This window comes from Nerophis ophidion, linkage group LG08, assembly GCF_033978795.1.
Source record: "Nerophis ophidion isolate RoL-2023_Sa linkage group LG08, RoL_Noph_v1.0, whole genome shotgun sequence".
NCBI classification, from domain to species: domain Eukaryota; kingdom Metazoa; phylum Chordata; class Actinopteri; order Syngnathiformes; family Syngnathidae; genus Nerophis; species Nerophis ophidion.
In genome coordinates, this window is record NC_084618.1 from 42,490,305 (window position 1) to 42,506,573 (window position 16,269).

General features: G+C 36.8%; 1 protein-coding gene and 15 non-coding genes across 16 annotated transcripts in view; all 16 read left to right on the plus strand.

Moving 5' to 3' along the window:
* The window catches only part of myo15b (myosin XVB), a 201,772-nt gene that overhangs the window by 59,283 nt on the left and 126,220 nt on the right, over positions 1-16,269 (plus strand). The window lies entirely within an intron of this gene.
* Positions 2,511-2,584, plus strand: trnai-aau (transfer RNA isoleucine (anticodon AAU)). The gene has a single exon. It is a non-coding gene; the product is annotated as a tRNA-Ile (tRNA).
* trnai-aau (transfer RNA isoleucine (anticodon AAU)) lies at positions 3,172-3,245 on the plus strand. The gene has a single exon. It is a non-coding gene; the product is annotated as a tRNA-Ile (tRNA).
* trnai-aau (transfer RNA isoleucine (anticodon AAU)) lies at positions 6,476-6,549 on the plus strand. The gene has a single exon. It is a non-coding gene; the product is annotated as a tRNA-Ile (tRNA).
* On the plus strand, positions 8,462-8,535 carry trnai-aau (transfer RNA isoleucine (anticodon AAU)). The gene has a single exon. It is a non-coding gene; the product is annotated as a tRNA-Ile (tRNA).
* On the plus strand, positions 9,126-9,199 carry trnai-aau (transfer RNA isoleucine (anticodon AAU)). The gene has a single exon. It is a non-coding gene; the product is annotated as a tRNA-Ile (tRNA).
* trnai-aau (transfer RNA isoleucine (anticodon AAU)) lies at positions 9,790-9,863 on the plus strand. The gene has a single exon. It is a non-coding gene; the product is annotated as a tRNA-Ile (tRNA).
* Positions 10,455-10,528, plus strand: trnai-aau (transfer RNA isoleucine (anticodon AAU)). Its single transcript has one exon. It is a non-coding gene; the product is annotated as a tRNA-Ile (tRNA).
* trnai-aau (transfer RNA isoleucine (anticodon AAU)) lies at positions 11,119-11,192 on the plus strand. Its single transcript has one exon. It is a non-coding gene; the product is annotated as a tRNA-Ile (tRNA).
* On the plus strand, positions 11,783-11,856 carry trnai-aau (transfer RNA isoleucine (anticodon AAU)). The gene has a single exon. It is a non-coding gene; the product is annotated as a tRNA-Ile (tRNA).
* Positions 12,447-12,520, plus strand: trnai-aau (transfer RNA isoleucine (anticodon AAU)). Its single transcript has one exon. It is a non-coding gene; the product is annotated as a tRNA-Ile (tRNA).
* On the plus strand, positions 13,111-13,184 carry trnai-aau (transfer RNA isoleucine (anticodon AAU)). Its single transcript has one exon. It is a non-coding gene; the product is annotated as a tRNA-Ile (tRNA).
* Positions 13,775-13,848, plus strand: trnai-aau (transfer RNA isoleucine (anticodon AAU)). The gene has a single exon. It is a non-coding gene; the product is annotated as a tRNA-Ile (tRNA).
* Positions 14,439-14,512, plus strand: trnai-aau (transfer RNA isoleucine (anticodon AAU)). Its single transcript has one exon. It is a non-coding gene; the product is annotated as a tRNA-Ile (tRNA).
* trnai-aau (transfer RNA isoleucine (anticodon AAU)) lies at positions 15,102-15,175 on the plus strand. Its single transcript has one exon. It is a non-coding gene; the product is annotated as a tRNA-Ile (tRNA).
* trnai-aau (transfer RNA isoleucine (anticodon AAU)) lies at positions 15,766-15,839 on the plus strand. Its single transcript has one exon. It is a non-coding gene; the product is annotated as a tRNA-Ile (tRNA).

A 16,269-nucleotide genomic window follows, 5' to 3' on the forward strand; every position in this document is an offset into this window, starting at 1 on the left:
TTCTTCATTCAAAAAACTCTATAGGAATGCATTTTTAGTGTGACTCGTACTTGACAAACTGACAAAAACTGCCAAACCTCTTTGGATTTTAGTCTGAGGAGACCAAAACAGATTTTTTTCCCTATCTATCAACTCAATGTCTTGTGCAAATCAAAATAGCAAAAACATTTCAGTTGAAAATGTAGGGAAAGTTTGAAGGTTTGTGGAAGGTTAACTCAGTTGATCAGAGCGTGGTGCTAATAACGTTAAGGTCATGGTTTCAACCCCCATACTGGCCACTGTGTTTTCTGTAAAGAGGTTTAACTATCGATTAACAAAATTGATTCAATCCAACTTTCTCTCTGTAAAACACTGTCGGAATACATTTTTAGTGTCACTCAATCTTGACAAACTGACAAAAACTGCCAAAGCTCTTTGGATCTGAGTTTGGGGAGACCAAAACAGATTTTTTTTTCTAGGAACTCAATGTCCTGTTCAAATCCATATACTAAAATAATTTGAGTTGAAAATGTAAGGAAATTATAAGAGCATATGGCCGGTAAGCTCAGTTGGTCAGAGCGTGGTGCTAATAACGCCAAGGTCATGGGTTCAACCTCTGGCCACTGGTTTCTCTTTAGATAGTTTAAACTATCGATCAATATTGACTCTATGTTACTTTCTTCATGCAAAAAACTCTATAGGAATGCATTTTTAGTGTGACTCGTACTTGACAAACTGACAAATACTGCCAAACCTCTTTGTATTTTAGTTTGAGGAGACCAAAACAGATTATTTTTTTTTTCCTATCTATGAACTCAATGTCTTGTGCAAATCAAAACAGCAAAAACATTTGAGTTGAAAATGTAGGGAAAGTTTGAAGGTTTGTGGAAGCTTAACTCAGTTGGTCAGAGCGTGGTGCTAATAACGTTAAGGTCATGGTTTCAACCCCCATACTGGCCACTGTATTTTCTTTAAAGAGGTTTAACTATCGATTGACAACATTGATTCAATCCAACTTTCTGTCTGTAAAACACTGTCGGAATACATTTTTAGTGTCACTCAATCTTGACAAACTGACAAAAACTGCCAAAGCTCTTTGGATCTTAGTTTGGGGGGACCAAAACAGATTTTTTTTTCTAGGAACTCAATGTCCTGTTCAAATCCAAATACATAAATATTTTGAGCTGAAAATGTAAGGAAACTGTAAGCGCATGTGGCCGGTTAGCTCAGTTGGTCAGAGCGCGGTGGTAATAACGCTAAGGTCATGGGTTCAACCCCCATACGGGCCACTGGTTTCTCTTTAAATACTTTAAACTATCGATCAATATTGACTCTATGTTACTTTCTTCATACAAAAAACTCTATACGAATGCATTTTTAGTGTGACTCCTACTTGACAAACTGACAAAAACTGCCAAACCTCTTTGGATTTTAGTTTGAGGAGACCAAAACAGATTTTTTTTCCTATCTATCAACTCAATGTCTTGTGCAAATCTAATTACCAAAAAAATTTGAGTTGAAAATGTAGGAAAGGTTTGTGGAAGGTTAACTCAGTTGGTCAGAGTGTGGTGCTAATAGCGTTAAGGTCATGGTTTCAACCCCCATACTGGCCGCTGTATTTTCTTTTAAGAGGTTTAACTATCGATTAACAAAATTGATTCAATCCAACTTTTTGTCTGTAAAACACTGTCGGAATACATTTTTAGTGTCACTCAATCTTGACAAACCGACAAAAACTGCCAAAGCTCTTTGGATCTTAGTTTGGGGGGACGAAAACAGATTTTTTTTTTCTAGGAACTCAACGTCCTGTTCAAATCTAAATACCAAAATAATTTGAGTTGAAAATGTAAGGAAATTATGAGAGCAAGTGATCGGTTAGCTCAGTTGGTCACAGCGTGGTGCTAATAACGCCAAGGTCATGGGTTTAACCCTCGTATGGGCCACCGGTTTCTCTTTAGATAGTTTAAATTATCGATCAACATTGACTCTATGCTACTTTCTTCATACAAAAAACTCTATAGGAATGCATTTTTAGTGTGACTCGTACTTGACAAACTGACAAAAACTGCCAAACCTCTTTGGATTTTAGTTTGAGGAGACCAAAACAGTTTTTTTTTCTCCTATCTATGAACTCAATGTCTTGTTCAAATCTAAATACCAAAAAAATTTGAGTTGAAAATGTAGGGAAAGTTTGAAGGTTTGCGAAATGCTAACTCAGTTGGTCAGAGCGTGGTGCTAATAACGTTAAGGTCATGGTTTCAACCCCCATACTGGCCACTATATTTTCTTTAAAGAGGTTTAACTATTGATTAACAACATTGATTCAATCCAACTTTCTCTCTGTAAAACACTTTCGGAATACATTTTAGTGTCACTCAATCTTGACAAACTGACAAAAACTGCCAAAGCTCTTTGGATCTTAGTTTGGGGAGACCAAAACAGATTTTTTTTTCTAGGAACTCAATGTCCTGTTCAAATCCAAATACCAAAATATTTTGAGTTGAAAATGTAAGGAAATTGTAAGAGCATGTGGCTGGTTAGCTCAGTTGGTCAGAGCGTGGTGCTAATGACGCCAAGGTCATGGGTTCAACCCCCATACGGGCCACTGGTTTCTCTTTAGATAGTTTAAACTATCGATCAACATTGACTCTATGTTACTTTCTTCATACAAAAAACTTGATACGAATGCATTTTTAGTGTGACTCGTACGTGACAAACTGCCAAAAACTGCCAAACCTCTTTGGATTTTAGTTTGAGGAGACCAAAACAGATTTTTTTTTCCTATCTATCAACTCAATGTCTTGTGCATATCAAAATAGCAAAAACATTTCAGTTGAAAATGTAGGGAAAGTTTGAAGGTTTGTGGAAGGTTAACTCAGTTGATCAGAGCGTGGTGCTAATAACGTTAAGGTCATGGTTTCAACCCCCATACTGGCCACTGTGTTTTCTTTAAAGAGGTTTAACTATCGATTAACAAATTTGATTCAATCCAACTTTCTCTCTGTAAAACACTTTCGGAATACATTTTAGTGTCACTCAATCTTGACAAACTGACAAAACCTGCCAAAGCTCTTTGGATCTTAGTTTGGGGAGACCAAAACAGATTTTTTTTTCTAGGAACTCAATGTCCTGTTCAAATCCAAATACCAAAATAATTTGAGTTGAAAATGTAAGGAAATTGTAGGAACATGTGGCCGGTTAGCTCAGTTGGTCAGAGCGTGGTGCTAATAACGCCAAGGTCATGGGTTCAACCCCCGTACGGGCCACTGGTTTCTCTTTACATACTTTAAACTATCGATCAACATTGACTCTATGCTACTTTCTTCATTCAAAAAACTCTATAGGAATGCATTTTTAGTGTGACTCGTACTTGACAAACTGACAAAAACTGCCAAACCTCTTTGGATTTTAGTTTGAGGAGACCAAAACAGATTTTTTTCCCTATCTATCAACTCAATGTCTTGTGCAAATCAAAATAGCAAAAACATTTCAGTTGAAAAAGTAGGGAAAGTTTGAAGGTTTGTGGAAGGTTAACTCAGTTGATCAGAGCGTGGTGTAATAACGTTAAGGTCATGGTTTCAACCCCCATACTGGCCACTGTGTTTTCTGTAAAGAGGTTTAACTATTGATTAACAAAATTGATTCAATCCAACTTTCTCTCTGTAAAACACTGTCGGAATACATTTTTAGTGTCACTCAATCTTGACAAACTGACAAAAACTGCCAAAGCTCTTTGGATCTGAGTTTGGGGAGACCAAAACAGATTTTTTTTTCTAGGAACTCAATGTCCTGTTCAAATCCATATACTAAAATAATTTGAGTTGAAAATGTAAGGAAATTATAAGAGCATATGGCCGGTAAGCTCAGTTGGTCAGAGCGTGGTGCTAATAACGCCAAGGTCATGGGTTCAACCTCTGGCCACTGGTTTCTCTTTAGATAGTTTAAACTATCGATCAATATTGACTCTATGTTACTTTCTTCATGCAAAAAACTCTATAGGAATGCATTTTTAGTGTGACTCGTACTTGACAAACTGACAAATACTGCCAAACCTCTTTGTATTTTAGTTTGAGGAGACCAAAACAGATTATTTTTTTTTCCTATCTATGAACTCAATGTCTTGTGCAAATCAAAACAGCAAAAACATTTGAGTTGAAAATGTAGGGAAAGTTTGAAGGTTTGTGGAAGCTTAACTCAGTTGGTCAGAGCGTGGTGCTAATAACGTTAAGGTCATGGTTTCAACCCCCATACTGCCCACTGTATTTTCTTTAAAGAGGTTTAACTATCGATTGACAACATTGATTCAATCCAACTTTCTGTCTGTAAAACACTGTCGGAATACATTTTTAGTGTCACTCAATCTTGACAAACTGACAAATACTGCCAAACCTCTTTGTATTTTAGTTTGAGGAGACCAAAACAGATTTTTTTTTCCTACCTATCAACTCAATGTCTTGTGCAAATCTAAATACCCAAAAAATTTGAGTTGAAAATGTAAGGAAAGTTTGAAGGTTTGTGGAAGCTTAACTCGGTTGGTCAGAGCGTGGTGCTAATAACGTTAAGGTCATGGTTTCAACCCCCATACTGGCCACTGTATTTTCTTTAAAGAGGTTTAATTATCGATTAACAAAATTGATTCAATCCAACTTTCTGTCTGGAAAACACTTTCGGAATATATTGTAGTGTCACTCAATCTTGACAATCTGACAAAAACTGCCAAAGCTCTTTGGATCTTAGTTTGGGGAGACCAAAACAGATTTTTTTTTCTAGGAACTCAATGTCCTGTTCAAATCCATATACTAAAATAATTTGAGTTGAAAATGTAAGGAAATTATAAGAGCATATGGCCGGTAAGCTCAGTTGGTCAGAGCGTGGTGCTAATAACGCCAAGGTCATGGGTTCAACCTCTGGCCACTGGTTTCTCTTTAGATAGTTTAAACTATCGATCAATATTGACTCTATGTTACTTTCTTCATGCAAAAAACTCTATAGGAATGCATTTTTAGTGTGACTCGTACTTGACAAACTGACAAATACTGCCAAACCTCTTTGTATTTTAGTTTGAGGAGACCAAAACAGATTATTTTTTTTTCCTATCTATGAACTCAATGTCTTGTGCAAATCAAAACAGCAAAAACATTTGAGTTGAAAATGTAGGGAAAGTTTGAAGGTTTGTGGAAGCTTAACTCAGTTGGTCAGAGCGTGGTGCTAATAACGTTAAGGTCATGGTTTCAACCCCCATACTGCCCACTGTATTTTCTTTAAAGAGGTTTAACTATCGATTGACAACATTGATTCAATCCAACTTTCTGTCTGTAAAACACTGTCGGAATACATTTTTAGTGTCACTCAATCTTGACAAACTGACAAATACTGCCAAACCTCTTTGTATTTTAGTTTGAGGAGACCAAAACAGATTTTTTTTTCCTACCTATCAACTCAATGTCTTGTGCAAATCTAAATACCCAAAAAATTTGAGTTGAAAATGTAAGGAAAGTTTGAAGGTTTGTGGAAGCTTAACTCGGTTGGTCAGAGCGTGGTGCTAATAACGTTAAGGTCATGGTTTCAACCCCCATACTGGCCACTGTATTTTCTTTAAAGAGGTTTAATTATCGATTAACAAAATTGATTCAATCCAACTTTCTGTCTGGAAAACACTTTCGGAATATATTGTAGTGTCACTCAATCTTGACAATCTGACAAAAACTGCCAAAGCTCTTTGGATCTTAGTTTGGGGAGACCAAAACAGAATTTTTTTTTCTAGGAACTCAATGTCCTGTTCAAATCCATATACCAAAATAATTTGAGTTGAAAATGTAAGGAAATTATAAGAGCATATGGCCGGTAAGCTCAGTTGGTCAGAGCGTGGTGCTAATAACGCCAAGGTCATGGGTTCAACCTCTGGCCACTGGTTTCTCTTTAGATAGTTTAAACCATCGATCAATATTGACTCTATGTTACTTTCTTCATGCAAAAAACTCTATAGGAATGCATTTTTAGTGTGACTCGTACTTGACAAACTGACAAATACTGCCAAACCTCTTTGTATTTTAGTTTGAGGAGACCAAAACAGATTTTTTTTTCCTACCTATCAACTCAATGTCTTGTGCAAATCTAAATACCCAAAAAATTTGAGTTGAAAATGTAAGGAAAGTTTGAAGGTTTGTGGAAGCTTAACTCGGTTGGTCAGAGCGTGGTGCTAATAACGTTAAGGTCATGGTTTCAACCCCCATACTGGCCACTGTATTTTCTTTAAAGAGGTTTAATTATCGATTAACAAAATTGATTCAATCCAACTTTCTGTCTGTAAAACACTTTCGGAATACATTTTAGTGTCACTCAATCTTGACAATCTGACAAAAACTGCCAAAGCTCTTTGGATCTTAGTTTGGGGAGACCAAAACAGATTTTTTTTTTCTAGGAACTCAATGTCCTATTCAAATCCATATACCAAAATAATTTGAGTTGAAAATGTAAGGAAATTATAAGAGCATATGGCCGGTAAGCTCAGTTGGTCAGAGCGTGGTGCTAATAACGCCAAGGTCATGGGTTCAACCCCCATACGGGCCACTGGTTTCTCTTTAGATAGTTTAAACTATCGATCAACATTGACTCTATGCTACTTTCTTCATGCAAAAAACTCTATAGGATTGCATTTTTAGTGTGACTTGTACTTGACACACTGACAAAAACTGCCAAACCTCTTTGGATTTTAGTTTGAGGAGACCAAAACAGATTATTTTTTTTTCTTATCTATAAACTCAATGTCTTGTGCAAATCAAAACAGCAAAAACATTTGAGTTGAAAATGTAGGGAAAGTTTGAAGGTTTGTGGAAGCTTAACTCAGTTGGTCAGAGCGTGGTGCTAATAACATTAAGGTCATGGTTTCAACCCCCATACTGGCCACTGTATTTTCTTTAAAGAGGTTTAACTATCGATTGACAACATTGATTCAATCCAAATTTCTGTCTGTAAAACACTGTCGGAATACATTTTTAGTGTCACTCAATCTTGACAAACTGACAAAAACTGCCAAAGCTCTTTGGATCTGAGTTTGGGGAGACCAAAACAGATTTTTTTTTCTAGGAACTCAATGTCCTGTTCAAATCCATATACCAAAATATTTTGTGTTGAAAATGTAAGGAAATTATAAGAGCATATGGCCGGTAAGCTCAGTTGGTCAGAGCGTGGTGCTAATAACGCCAAGGTCACGGGTTCAACCTCTGGCCACTGGTTTCTCATTAGATAGTTTAAACTATCGATCAATATTGACTCTATGTTACTTTCTTCATGCAAAAAACTCTATAGGAATGCATTTTTAGTGTGACTCGTACTTGACAAACTGACAAATACTGCCAAACCTCTTTGTATTTTAGTTTGAGGAGACCAAAACAGATTTGTTTTCCCTATCTATCAACTCAATGTCTTGTGCAAATCTAAATACCCAAAAAATTTGAGTTGAAAATGTAAAGAAAGTTTGAAGGTTTGTGGAAGCTTAACTCGGTTGGTCAGAGCGTGGTGCTAATAACGTTAAGGTCATGGTTTCAACCCCCATACTGGCTACTGTGTTTTCTTTAAAGAGGTTTAATTATCGATTAACAAAATTGATTCAATCCAACTTTCTCTCTGTAAAACACTGTCGGAATACATTTTTAGAGTCACTCAATCTTGACAATCTGACAAAAACTGCCAAAGCTCTTTGGATCTTAGTTTGGGGAGACCAAAACAGATTTTTTTTTCTAGGAACTCAATGTCCTGTTCAAATCCAAATACCAAAATAATTTGAGTTGAAAATGTAAGGAAATTGCAAGAACATGTGGCCGATTAGCTCAGTTTGTCAGAGCGTGGTGCTAATAGCGCCAAGGTCATGGGTTCAACCCCCGTACGGGCCACTGGTTTCTCTTTAGATACTTTAAACTATCGATCAACATTGACTCTATGCTACTTTCTTCATACAAAAAACTCTATAGGATTGCATTTTTAGTGTGACTTGTACTTGACACACTGACAAAAACTGCCAAACCTCTTTGGATTTTAGTTTGAGGAGACCAAAACAGATTTTTTTTTTTCTTATCTATGAACTCAATGTCTTGTGCAAATCAAAACAGCAAAAACATTTGAGTTGAAAATGTAGGGAAAGTTTGAAGGTTTGTGGAAGCTTAACTCAGTTGGTCAGAGCGTGGTGCTAATAACGTTAAGGTCATGGTTTCAACCCCCATACTGGCCACTGTATTTTCTTTAAAGAGGTTTAACTATCGATTGACAAAATTGATTCAATCCAACTTTCTCTCTGTAAAACACTGTCGGAATACATTTTTAGTGTCACTCAATCTTGACAAACTGACAAAAACTGCCAAAGCTCTTTGGATCTTAGTTTGGGGGGACCAAAACAGATTTTTTTTTCTAGGAACTAAATGTCCTGTTCAAATCCAAATACCAAAATAATTTGAGTTGAAAATGTGAGGAAACTGTAATAGCATGTGGCCGGTTAGCTCAGTTGGTCAGAGCGTGGTGCTAATAACGCCAAGGTCATGGGTTCAACCCCCATACGGGCCACTGGTTTCTCTTTAGATACTTTAAATTATCGATCAATATTGACTCTATGCTACTTTCTTAATACAAAAAACTCTATAGGAATGCATTTTTAGTGTGACTCGTACTTGACAAACGGACAAAAACTGCCAAACCTCTTTGGATTTTAGTTTGAGGGGACCAAAACAGTTGTTTTTTTCTCCTATCTATGAACTCAATGTCTTGTGCAAATCTAAATACCAAAAAAATTTGAGTTGAAAATGTAGGGAAAGTTTGAAGGTTTGCGGAAGGCTAACGCAGTTGGTCAGAGCGTGGTGCTAATAACGTAGAGGTCATGGTTTCAATCCCCATACTGGCCACTGTATTTTCTTTAAAGAGGTTTAACTATCGATTAACAAAATTGATTCAATCCAACTTTCTCTCTGTAAAACACTGTCGGAATACATTTTTAGTGTCACTCAATCTTGACAAACCGACAAAAACTGCCAAAGCTTTTTGGATCTCAGTTTGGGGGGACCAAAACAGATTTTTTTTTCTAGGAACTCAATGTCCTGTTCAAATCCAAATACCAAAATAATTTGAGTCAAAAATGTAAGGAAATTGTAAGAGCATGTGGCCGGTTACCTCAGTTGGTCAGAGCGTGGTGCTAATAACGCCAAGGTCATGGGTTCAACCCCCATATGGGCCACTGGCTTCTCTTTAGATAGTTTAAACTATTGATCAACATTGACTCGATGTTACTTTCTTCATACAAAAAACTCGATACGAATGCATTTTTAGTGTGACTCGTACTTGACAAACTGACAAAACCTATCAAACCTTTTTGGATTTTAGTTTGAGGAGACCAAAACAGATTTTTTTTTTTCCTATCTATGAACTCAATGTCTTGTGCTTATCAAAACAGCAAAAACATTTGAGTTGAAAATGTAGGGAAAGTTTGAAGGTTTGTGGAAGCTTAACTCAGTTGGTCAGAGCGTGGTGCTAATAATGTTAAGGTCATGGTTTCAACCCTCATACTGGCCACTGTATTTTCTTTAAAGAGGTTTAACTATCGATTAACAAAATTGATTCAATCCAACTTTCTCTCTGTAAAACACTGTCGGAATACATTTTTAGTGTCACTCAATCTTGACAAATTGACAAAAACTGCCAAAGCTCTTTGGATCTTAGTTTGGGGGGACCAAAACAGATTTTTTTTTCTAGGAACTAAATGTCCTGTTCAAATCCAAATACCAAAATAATTTGAGTTGAAAATGTGAGGAAACTGTAAGAGCATGTGGCCGGTTAGCTCAGTTGGTCAGAGCGTGGTGCTAATAACGCCAAGGTCATGGGTTCAACCTCCATACGGGCCACTGGTTTCTCTTTAGATACTTTAAATTATCGATCAATATTGACTCTATGCTACTTTCTTAATACAAACAACTCTATAGGAATGCATTTTTAGTGTGACTCGTACTTGACAAACTGACAAAAACTGCCAAACCTCTTTGGATTTTAGTTTTCAGGGGACCAAAACAGTAGTTTTTTTCTCCTATCTATGAACTCAATGTCTTGTGCAAATCTAAATACCAAAAAAATTTGAGTTGAAAATATAGGGAAAGTTTGAAGGTTTGCGGAGGGCTAACGCAGTTGGTCAGAGCGTGGTGCTAATAACGTAGAGGTCATGGTTTCAATCCCCATACTGGCCACTGTATTTTCTTTAAAGAGGTTTAACTATCGATTAACAAAATTGATTCAATCCAACTTTCTCTCTGTAAAACACTGTCGGAATACATTTTTAGTGTCACTCAATCTTGACAAACTGACAAAAACTGCCAAAGCTCTTTGGATCTTAGTTTGGGGGGACCAAAACAGATTTTTTTTTCTAGGAACTAAATGTCCTGTTCAAATCCAAATACCAAAATAATTTGAGTTGAAAATGTGAGGAAACTGCAAGAACTTGTGGCCGGTTAGCTCAGTTGGTCAGAGCGTGGTGCTAATAACGCCAAGGTCATGGGTTCAACCACCATACGGGCCACTGGTTTCTCTTTAGATACTTTAAACTATCGATCAACATTGACTCTATGCTACTTTCTTCATACAAAAAACTCTATAGGAATGCATTTTTAGTGTGACTCGTACTTGACAAACTGACAAAAACTGCCAAACCTTTTTGGATTTTAGTTTGAGGAGACCAAAACAGATTTTTTTTTTTCCTATCTATGAACTCAATGTCTTGTGCAAATCAAAACAGCAAAAACATTTGAGTTGAAAATGTAGGGAAAGTTTGAAGGTTTGTGGAAGCTTAACTCAGTTGGTCAGAGCGTGGTGCTAATAACGTTAGGGTCATGGTTTCAACCCCCATACTGGCCACTGTATTTTCTTTAAAGAGGTTTAACTATCGATTAACAAAATTGATTCAATCCAACTTTCTCTCTGTAAAACACTGTCGGAATACATTTTTAGTGTCACTCAATCTTGACAAACTGACAAAAACTGCCAAAGCTCTTTGGATCTTAGTTTGGGGGGACCAAAACAGATTTTTTTTTCTAGGAACTAAATGTCCTGTTCAAATCCAAATACCAAAATAATTTGAGTTGAAAATGTGAGGAAACTGTAAGGGCATGTGGCCGGTTAGCTCAGTTGGTCAGAGCGTGGTGCTAATAACACCAAGGTCATGGGTTCAACCCCCATACGGGCCACTGGTTTCTCTTTAGATACTTTAAATTATCGATCAATATTGACTCTATGCTACTTTCTTAATACAAAAAACTCTATAGGAATGCATTTTTAGTGTGACTCGTACTTGACAAACTGACAAAAACTGCCAAACCTCTTTGGATTTTAGTTTGAGGGGACCAAAACAGTTGTTTTTTTCTCCTATCTATGAACTCAATGTCTTGTGCAAATCTAAATACCAAAAAAATTTGAGTTGAAAATGTAGGGAAAGTTTGAAGGTTTGCGGAAGGCTAACGCAGTTGGTCAGAGCGTGGTGCTAATAACGTAGAGGTCATGGTTTCAATCCCCATACTGGCCACTGTATTTTCTTTAAAGAGGTTTAACTATCGATTAACAAAATTGATTCAATCCAACTTTCTCTCTGTAAAACACTGTCGGAATACATTTTTAGTGTCACTCAATCTTGACAAACCGACAAAAACTGCCAAAGCTTTTTGGATCTCAGTTTGGGGAGACCAAAACAGATTTTATTTTCTAGGAACTCAATGTCCTGTTCAAATCCAAATACCAAAATAATTTGAGTCGAAAATGTAAGGAAATTGTAAGAGCATGTGGCCGGTTACCTCAGTTGGTCAGAGCGTGGTGCTAATAACGCCAAGGTCATGGGTTCAACCCCCATATGGGCCACTGGCTCTTCTTTAGATAGTTTAAACTATTGATCAACATTGACTCGATGTTACTTTCTTCATACAAAAAACTCGATACGAATGCATTTTTAGTGTGACTCGTATTTGACAAACTGACAAAACCTATCAAACCTTTTTGGATTTTAGTTTGAGGAGACCAAAACAGATTTTTTTTTTTCCTATCTATGAACTCAATGTCTTGCGCAAATCAAAACAGCAAAAACATTTGAGTTGAAAATGTAGGGAAAGTTTGAAGGTTTGTGGAAGCTTAACTCAGTTGGTCAGAGCGTGGTGCTAATAACGTTAAGGTCATGGTTTCAACCCTCATACTGGCCACTGTATTTTCTTTAAAGAGGTTTAACTATCGATTAACAAAATTGATTCAATCCAACTTTCTCTCTGTAAAACACTGTCGGAATACATTTTTAGTGTCACTCAATCTTGACAAACTGACAAAAACTGCCAAAGCTCTTTGGATCTTAGTTTGGGGGGACCAAAACAGATTTTTTTTTCTAGGAACTAAATGTCCTGTTCAAATCCAAATACCAAAATAATTTGAGTTGAAAATGTGAGGAAACTGTAAGAGCATGTGGCCGGTTAGCTCAGTTGGTCAGAGCGTGGTGCTAATAACGCCAAGGTCATGGGTTCAACCTCCATACGGGCCACTGGTTTCTCTTTAGATACTTTAAATTATCGATCAATATTGACTCTATTCTACTTTCTTAATACAAAAAACTCTATAGGAATGCATTTTTAGTGTGACTCGTACTTGACAAACGGACAAAAACTGCCAAACCTCTTTGGATTTTAGTTTGAGGGGACCAAAACAGTTGTTTTTTTCTCCTATCTATGAACTCAATGTCTTGTGCAAATCTAAATACCCAAAAAATTTGAGTTGAAAATATAGGGAAAGTTTGAAGGTTTGCGGAAGGCTAACGCAGTTGGTCAGAGCGTGGTGCTAATAACGTAGAGGTCATGGTTTCAATCCCCATACTGGCCACTGTATTTTCTTTAAAGAGGTTTAACTATCGATTAACAAAATTGATTCAATCCAACTTTCTCTCTGTAAAACACTGTCGGAATACATTTTTAGTGTCACTCAATCTTGACAAACTGACAAAAACTGCCAAAGCTCTTTGGATCTTAGTTTGGGGGGACCAAAACAGATTTTTTTTTCTAGGAACTAAATGTCCTGTTCAAATCCAAATACCAAAATAATTTGAGTTGAAAATGTGAGGAAACTGCAAGAACTTGTGGCCGGTTAGCTCAGTTGGTCAGAGCGTGGTGCTAATAACGCCAAGGTCATGGGTTCAACCACCATACGGGCCACTGGTTTCTCTTTAGATACTTTAAACTATCGATCAACATTGACTCTATGCTACTTTCTTCATACAAAAAACTCTATAGGAATGCATTTTTAGTGTGACTCGTACTTGACAAACTGACAAAAACTGCCAAACCTTTTTGGATTTTAGTTTGAGGAGACCAAAACAGATTTTTTTTTTTCCTATCTATGAACTCAATGTCTTGTGCAAATCAAAACAGCAAAAACATTTGAGTTGAAAATGTAGGGAAAGTTTGAAGGTTTGTGGAAGCTTAACTCAGTTGGTCAGAGCGTGGTGCTAATAACGTTAGGGTCATGGTTTCAACCCCCATACTGGCCACTGTATTTTCTTTAAAGAGGTTTAACTATCGATTAACAAAATTGATTCAATCCAACTTTCTCTCTGTAAAACACTGTCGGAATACATTTTTAGTGTCACTCAATCTTGACAAACTGACAAAAACTGCCAAAGCTCTTTGGATCTTAGTTTGGGGGGACCAAAACAGATTTTTTTTTCTAGGAACTAAATGTCCTGTTCAAATCCAAATACCAAAATAATTTGAGTTGAAAATGTGAGGAAACTGTAAGGGCATGTGGCCGGTTAGCTCAGTTGGTCAGAGCGTGGTGCTAATAACACCAAGGTCATGGGTTCAACCCCCATACGGGCCACTGGTTTCTCTTTAGATACTTTAGATTATCGATCAATATTGACTCTATGCTACTTTCTTAATACAAAAAACTCTATAGGAATGCATTTTTAGTGTGACTCGTACTTGACAAACTGACAAAAACTGCCAAACCTCTTTGGATTTTAGTTTGAGGGGACCAAAACAGTTGTTTTTTTCTCCTATCTATGAACTCAATGTCTTGTGCAAATCTAAATACCAAAAAAATTTGAGTTGAAAATGTAGGGAAAGTTTGAAGGTTTGCGGAAGGCTAACGCAGTTGGTCAGAGCGTGGTGCTAATAACGTAGAGGTCATGGTTTCAATCCCCATACTGGCCACTGTATTTTCTTTAAAGAGGTTTAACTATCGATTAACAAAATTGATTCAATCCAACTTTCTCTCTGTAAAACACTGTCGGAATACATTTTTAGTGTCACTCAATCTTGACAAACCGACAAAAACTGCCAAAGCTTTTTGGATCTCAGTTTGGGGAGACCAAAACAGATTTTTTTTTCTAGGAACTCAATGTCCTGTTCAAATCCAAATACCAAAATAATTTGAGTCGAAAATGTAAGGAAATTGTAAGAGCATGTGGCCGGTTACCTCAGTTGGTCAGAGCGTTGTGCTAATAACGCCAAGGTCATGGGTTCAACCCCCATATGGGCCACTGGCTTCTCTTTAGATAGTTTAAACTATTGATCAACATTGACTCGATGTTACTTTCTTCATACAAAAAACTCGATACGAATGCATTTTTAGTGTGACTCGTACTTGACAAACTGACAAAACCTATCAAACCTTTTTGGATTTTAGTTTGAGGAGACCAAAACAGATTTTTTTTTTCCTATCTATGAACTCAATGTCTTGCGCAAATCAAAACAGCAAAAACATTTGAGTTGAAAATGTAGGGAAAGTTTGAAGGTTTGTGGAAGCTTAACTCAGTTGGTCAGAGCGTGGTGCTAATAACGTTAAGGTCATGGTTTCAACCCTCATACTGGCCACTGTATTTTCTTTAAAGAGGTTTAACTATCGATTAACAAAATTGATTCAATCCAACTTTCTCTCTGTAAAACACTGTCGGAATACATTTTTAGTGTCACTCAATCTTGACAAACTGACAAAAACTGCCAAAGCTCTTTGGATCTTAGTTTGGGGGGACCAAAACAGATTTTTTTTTCTAGGAACTAAATGTCCTGTTCAAATCTAAATACCAAAATAATTTGAGTTGAAAATGTGAGGAAACTGTAAGAGCATGTGGCCGGTTAGCTCAGTTGGTCAGAGCGTGGTGCTAATAACGCGAAGGTCATGGGTTCAACCTCCATACGGGCCACTGGTTTCTCTTTAGATACTTTAAATTATCGATCAATATTGACTCTATGCTACTTTCTTAATACAAAAAACTCTATAGGAATGCATTTTTAGTGTGACTCGTACTTGACAAACTGACAAAAACTGCCAAACCTCTTTGGATTTTAGTTTGAGGGGACCAAAACAGTTGTTTTTTTCTCCTATCTATGAACTCAATGTCTTGTGCAAATCTAAATACCAAAAAAATTTGAGTTGAAAATGTAGGGAAAGTTTGAAGGTTTGCGGAAGGCTAACGCAGTTGGTCAGAGCGTGGTGCTAATAACGTAGAGGTCATGGTTTCAATCCCCATACTGGCCACTGTATTTTCTTTAAAGAGGTTTAACTATCGATTAACAAAATTGATTCAATCCAACTTTCTCTCTGTAAAACACTGTCGGAATACATTTTTAGTGTCACTCAATCTTGACAAACCGACAAAAACTGCCAAAGCTTTTTGGATCTCAGTTTGGGGAGACCAAAACAGATTTTTTTTTCTAGGAACTCAATGTCCTGTTCAAATCCAAATACCAAAATAATTTGAGTCGAAAATGTAAGGAAATTGTAAGAGCATGTGGCCGGTTACCTCAGTTGGTCAGAGCGTGGTGCTAATAACGCCAAGGTCATGGGTTCAACCCCCATATGGGCCACTGGCTTCTCTTTAGATAGTTTAAACTATTGATCAACATTGACTCGATGTTACTTTCTTCATACAAAAAACTCGATACGAATGCATTTTTAGTGTGACTCGTACTTGACAAACTGACAAAACCTATCAAACCTTTTTGGATTTTAGTTTGAGGAGACCAAAACAGATTATTTTTTTTCCTATCTATGAACTCAATGTCTTGCGCAAATCAAAACAGCAAAAACATTTGAGTTGAAAATGTAGGGAAAGTTTGAAGGTTTGTGGAAGCTTAACTCAGTTGGTCAGAGCGTGGTGCTAATAACGTTAAGGTCATGGTTTCAACCCTCATACTGGCCACTGTATTTTCTTTAAAGAGGTTTAACTATCGATTAACAAAATTGATTCAATCCAACTTTCTCTCTGTAAAACACTGTCGGAATACATTTTTAGTG